The sequence below is a fragment of the Vipera ursinii genome (assembly GCF_947247035.1).
Source record: "Vipera ursinii genome assembly, chromosome: 4".
NCBI lineage: Eukaryota > Metazoa > Chordata > Lepidosauria > Squamata > Viperidae > Vipera > Vipera ursinii.
In genome coordinates, this window is record NC_139514.1 from 4009340 (window position 1) to 4015895 (window position 6556).

Here is a 6556-nt window from a genome sequence, read left to right on the forward strand (position 1 = left end):
GCTGGCTGACAGGCCGTACTCAGCGTGTGGTCCTCAATGGAACAGCATCTACATGGAAGGAAGTGTGTAGTGGGGTGCCCCAGGGCTCTGTTCTGGGCCCAGTGCTCTTCAACATCTTCATCAACGATTTGGACGAGGGGATAGATGGAGAACTCGTCAAATTTGCAGACAACACCAAGCTGGCAGGAATAGCCAACAATCCAGAAGACAGGCTTAAGATACAGGAGGATCTGGACAGACTCGAACACTGGGCACTATCTAACAAAATGAAATTCAATGGTGAAAACAGTAAGGTTCTACATTTAGTCAAGAAAAACCAAATGCACAGGTATAGTATAGGTGGTACCTTGCTCAATAGTAGTAACTGTGAGAGGGATTTAGGAGTCCTAGTGGGAAATCCCTTAAATATGAGCCAGCTGTGTGCTGCAGCTGCCAAAAAAGCCAACACAGTGCTAGGCTGCATTAACAGAGGGATAGAATCAAGATCATGTGAAGTGTTATTACCACTTTACAAGGCCTTGGTCAGGCCACACTTGGAACACGGTATCCAGTTTTGGTCACCACGATGTAAAAAAGATGTTGAGACTCTAGAAAGGGTGCAGAGTAGAGCAACGAAGATGATCAGGGGACTGGAGGCTAAAACATATAAGGAACAGTTGCTGGAATTGGGGATGTCTAGTTTAATGAAAAGAAGGACCAGGGGTGACATGATAGCAGTCTTTCAGTATCTCAGGGGCTGCCCCAAAGAAGAGGGAGTCAAGCTATTCTCCAAAGCACCTGAAGGCAGGACAAGAAGCAACGGATGGAAACTAGTCAAGGAGAGAAGCAACCTAGAACTAAGGAGAAACTTCCTGACAGTTAGAACAATTAACCAGAGGAACAACCTGCCTCCAGAAGCGGTGAATGCTCCAACACTGGAAGTTTTTAGGAAGAGACTGGACGGCCACTTTTTCTGAAATGGTATAGCCTTAGACCATCTCTTCTTCAAAACCTCCCGTGTTGAAGCACCCACAACGTCTGGAGGCAAGGAGTTCCACTGGTCAATTGTCCTCTCTGTCAGGAAATTTCTCCTTAGTGGATAACAACGTTTGTCTGTAGCTGGTGGGGCCACTGGATGCTGAACTTCCAGAGGCCATCCAGATGGGAGCGGATGATGTTGCCGACCGATATTGACGTAACCAGAAGAGTGAAGCGTTACGAAACCATGGATGGATGATGTTCCATGGAGTACATCCAGGGAAGTTCACGGATGATGGAGAGGGACAGAAAGGGCCTTTCGGAGTCTGTTCTGCCGGCCAAATCATTGTATCGTAGCCCTGCTGTAATAATAAAAGAATTCCTCTGCCAATTCCAGAGCGAGTCGGGGGATTCGGCTTCGGCCGCCTTTTACACAATAGCCTCAAAATCCAGGAAAACATTCAGCCTTCCCCCATCTGCAAATAGCAGAGAGCGAGGAAGCGAGACTTTCAATCCAGGGGGTGCAAATCACACACAATATCAAGGGCGACATTGGGAGAACTGGGCTATTTAAGGTCTGGAGGCCTTAGGTGGAAAAAAGGAAAATGGAAAATGTGTGCTCTAAAAGGAGATTGATCTGCTGGGTACATCATAAGGCTACGTCTGATTGACGTTGGCCATGTCGTGCATGCAAATTCACAGGAAAAGTCAACGATGCTAGGAATGGTTAGTGATGAGCATGGGGACCAAAGCTGCACCCAGTTTTGGTCACCACGATGTACAAAAGGTGTTGAGACTCTGGAAAGAGGGCAGAGGAGAGCAGCAAGGATGATCAGGGGACTGGAGGCTAAAACATATGGAGAACGGTTGCTGGAATTGGAGATGTCTAGTTTAACGAAGAGAAGGACCAGGGGGGGGACATGATAGCAGTGTTCCAGTATCTCAGGGGCTGCCCCAAAGAAGAGGCAGTCAAGCTATTCTCCAAAGCGCCCGAAGGCAGGACAAGAAGCAATGGATGGAAACTAACCAAGGAGAGAAGCAACCTAGAACTAAGGAGAAATTTATTGACAGTGAGAACAATTAATCAATGGAACAATGGAATGAATCAATGGAAGTTTTTAAGAAAGACTGGACAGCCATTTGTCCGGAATGGGATAGGTTCTCCTGCTTGAACAGGGGGTTGGACTAGAAGACCTCCAAGGTCCCTTCCAAGTCTGTTATTCTGTTATTCAGCTGTGAGGTTGCATCCCTTCCAGTGACGCAAAGTAGGAATAAATGTTTGGAAGAGAAAATGAATACATGTTTCCCACAGCAGAGAATACTGAAAAGATATTGTATTTATTTATTTATTTATTTATTTATTTATTTATTTATTTATTTATTTATTTATTTATTTATTTATTTATTTATCTATTTTATCCTGCCTTTATTATTGTTATCAATAACTCAAGGTGGTGAATAAACCTAATACTCCTTTCCTCCTCCTGCTTTCCCCACAACAACCCTGTGAGGTGCGTTCGGCTGAGAGGTCGTGACTGGCCTAAAGTCAACTCAGCTGGCTTCCATGTCTAAGGCAGGACTAGAACTCTCAACCTCCTGGGGATTGGCCCAAAGTCACCCAGCCGGCTTTAATGCCTAAGGCGGAACTAGAACTCCCAGTCTCCTGCTGATTGGCCCAAAATCACCCAGCCGGCTTCCATGTTTAAAGGGGGACTATAACTCACAGTCTCCTGCTGATTGGCCAAAGTCACGCAGCTGGCTTTCAGTCCTAAGGCAGGACTAGAACTCCCAGGCTCCTAGTCACCAAGCTTCAACTGTATCGCGACTCTCGATTTCTTTGATCTCTGCAGTCTTCCCAGAGAGGCTGGAGGCTCCTCTGTTAGAGATACTTTAGTGCAGGGATAGGCAACCTTGGCTCTTTTATGACTCCTGAATTTCAACTCCCAGAATTCCTGAGCCAGCCATGCTGAGGGAAAAGGGAGAGGTTTCCATGCTGAGCCATGCTGGCTCAGGAATTCTGGGAGTTGAAGTCCACGAGTCATAAAAGAGCCAAGGTTGCCTACCCCTAGTTTAGTACATGGCTTTGCGTTATGCTGAACTGTGGGAAGGACAAGATTTGTGAAATAAAAATGTGTTTTGTTTTGGTTCTTACTATAATCTTCCTCAAGCAGAGGGAAGATTCTGTCAGAGGAAAAAAGTACATGCTGGCTGAGGAATTCTGGGGGTTGAAGTCCACAAGTCATGAAGGGATCATAGTTCCCCCATGCTGACTCAGGAATTCTGGGAGTTGAAGTCCACAAGTCATGAAGGGACCATAGTTACCCCATTCTGGCTCAGGAATTCTGGGAATTGAAGTCCACAAATCATGAAGGGGCCATAGTTGACCCATGCTAGCCCAGGAATTCTGGGAATTGAAGTCCACAAGTCATAAGAGAGCCAGGTATGCCTACCCCTGCTTTAGTGGATCCTGTCCTGAGCCTGGGTTGAATGACCTCTAAAGACCCTCCAATTCTTGTCCTCGGGGCTGTATGGCTTCCACAACCACCAACATACACACACACACACACATACACACACACACACCAACAGCAACACAACAGTTTTCTCATCGGCATTTTGGATCATATTCTGAAGCAGCTGCGAGCCCAGCCCTAGATTTCTCCCAGATGTGGAAGAGGTTGAAGAGTTTTGGACTGTGTTTTTATTTTTATTTTCAAGATGAAAAGAGAGAGACAGAAAGTGCCTGAAAGCAGATTTGAAATCAAGATCAGCCAAGATAAAATTTATGGATCGAATCATCCCTTGGCTGGTATGTTGCAGGCGGACGGTTTAATAGATATTGTCGGTAACATTAAACTTCTGGGTTGCTTGCTCAGTGAAACCCATCTGCGTATGGAGGGAGTGATCTCCAAATGCTAGGCTCTAAATGGTTGTGTATGTGTGCTTGTGTGGAGGGAGACAACCCACCTCCCCTTTTTCCTTGTTTCTCCAAAGAAGAAGGAGGTCAAAAGGTCCTCAGCCATCCAGCCAAGGCTCTTCTTGGCTGCCCAAAGAGGTACCTTTGTGGTCGCTAAGCTTGATTTTCAGAAAGAATCCTGGGATCCTAAAAACACAGGAAGCGACCGTTGAGGTCATCCAGTCCAACCCCTGTCTCAGAGCAGAAATCCCAATCCAATCCATCCCAGATAGACGGCTGTTTAGCCTCCGCTTGAGCACCTCCGATGAGAGATGCCTCGTTCCCTCCCTTGGCGAATGGTTTCCCCATCGAATCAATCTTCACAGACATTGGTGTTTAAAGTCACAGAGCTTTTCAACCTTCTCAGGTTGAAAAATGTGCGGACTTAGGATGTGTGCGGATTTGACCACCCAGGACTGAAGATGTGTGGACTGCAACTCCCAGAAGATGTGAGGACTGACTCCCAGAAGTTTTAAGAAGTGTGGACTTCAGCTCCCAGAATTTCCAGGCCAGCACGCTGCTACGGTCCTAAGTGTGAAAAAATGGTTGTAAGTCACTTTTTTTTCAGAGCCGTCGTAACTTTGAAAGGTCAGTAAATGAACCTTGTAAGCCAAGGACTACCTGGACAAAACAACACCGTTGGAAGGGACCTTTGAGATCTTCTAGTCCAACCCTCTCCTCAAGCAGGAGACCCTATGGGTGATATATCCTATATCAAGATGCCAGAAAGAAAATTCTCCATTTGCATCTAGTTTTGAACCCCAAACTAAGAGCCGAGTTCAATTCCTGTCCTTTGTGGCTGACTCTCACTCCAGCATCAGGAGCAGATGGGACCCGGAAGTGTTTGCAAGGCAAAAGCTTCTACTTCAGGTGAATTATACCGTGTTTTCCTGAAAATAAAAGCAGGTCTTATGTTAAGTTTTGCTCCAAAAGACGCCTTAGGGCTTATTTTCCAATTAGGTCTTATTTTTGGGGAAATATGGTAATAAATGCGTCCGTCTGGCTGACGAGCTTAACTGGGATTTATTATTTTTTTTATTTTTACTTTTTTTTAATCCCATTTATATCCCGCCCTTCTCCGAAGACTCAGGGCGGCTTACAATTTAAGCACAAACCAATGTGCTTAGCAATAGCCTTCATTCTATGTATATGCCTGCTTATTGGGGCTTTCGGGGGGCCCCCGAGCGGCATTATTACAAAGTCAGCTTATTGCCCTCAACAATCTGGGTCCTCATTTTACCTACCTTGGAAGGATGGAAGGCTGAGTCAACCTTGAGCCTGGTGGGATGCGAACCTGCAATAATTGCAGGCAGCTGGTGTTACTTAAGGAGGCATTAGCCCACTGCTCCACCAAGCATTTTGGGGATGGGGCTTATATTACGAGCACCCTGAAAAATCATGCTAGGGCTTATTGTCCAGGAAACACAGTAGAAGTGTGATAAAACCAGATGGAATAATGTAGAGGCTGGAATGGAACAGAGAAGAACAGCATTAGCCAAAATATTCTTTTCTATTGGGTGTGAAAGCTCAATTTTAATTCTTCTGTCTCAGATGCAGATTTTAGAACTTGGCAAGAGTCTGGGTAAAGAAAAACTTTAATTTTCTGGCCATCCGCCGATGGATTTTCATGGACAACACACCCCGGGTTAGACAAGAGGATGAACTTAGCAGCTTGAAAACTACTCCCAGAATTCCTGGGTTTCTCAAATGTGGCAACTTTAAGATGTGTGGACTTCAATTCCCAGAATTCCTGGGTTTCTCAAACATGGCGTCTTGAAAATATGTGGACTTCAGCTCCCAGAATTCCTGGGTTTCTCAAACGTGGCAACTTTAAGATGTGTGGACTTCAACTCCCAGAATTCCTGGGTTTCTCAAACTTGGCATCTTGAAAACATGTGGACTTCAACTCCCAGAATTCCTGGGTTTCTCAAACCTGGCAACTTTAAGATGTGTGGACTTCAACTCCCAGAATTCCTGGGTTTCTCAAACGTGGCAACTTTAAGATGTGTGGACTTCAACTCCCAGAATTCCTGGGTTTCTCAAACTTGGCATCTTGAAAACATGTGGACTTCAACTACCAGAATTCCTGGGTTTCTCAAACGTGGCAACTTTAAGATGTGTGCAACTCCCATAATTTCTGAGTTTCTCCAGCCTGGCAACTCCCCCTCCCCAAAATCCATTCTCAGGTCCATGTCTTGTCACGTTTGAGGACCCTTGCCAACTTTTGGTAAGGTCTGCCTGCAAGGAAGTCGGCATATTTCCAGCCTTTGTAAATTAAAACTCTGTCCTAAGTTCCTTTCGCTTCCTTCCCCCCCCCCACACATTTCTCAGGAGTGGGGTCCTTTCCCCCTTTCCCTTTGCACGTACTGTTTGGCCAAAGGGGAAAAAAAGTGGACCCATAATCACAAGCCCACCTTGATGAGGATCACAGACTTCCTGCTTCATTCTTGCGCCTTACCCAGACCGGAAAACCGGTGTCCAAACAAAACAGGAAAGGGATTGTAGTTGGTGCCTGCAGAGAGGAAGTTGGGGTCCCCCTGGGGCTTTGGCCGGTTCTGATCTGACCCATGACTGGTTGGAGAGGTGGGGCTGATTGAAAGGAAGCCTTTCTGGGATTCCCAGATCTCCTGGTGTTGAAAGAAA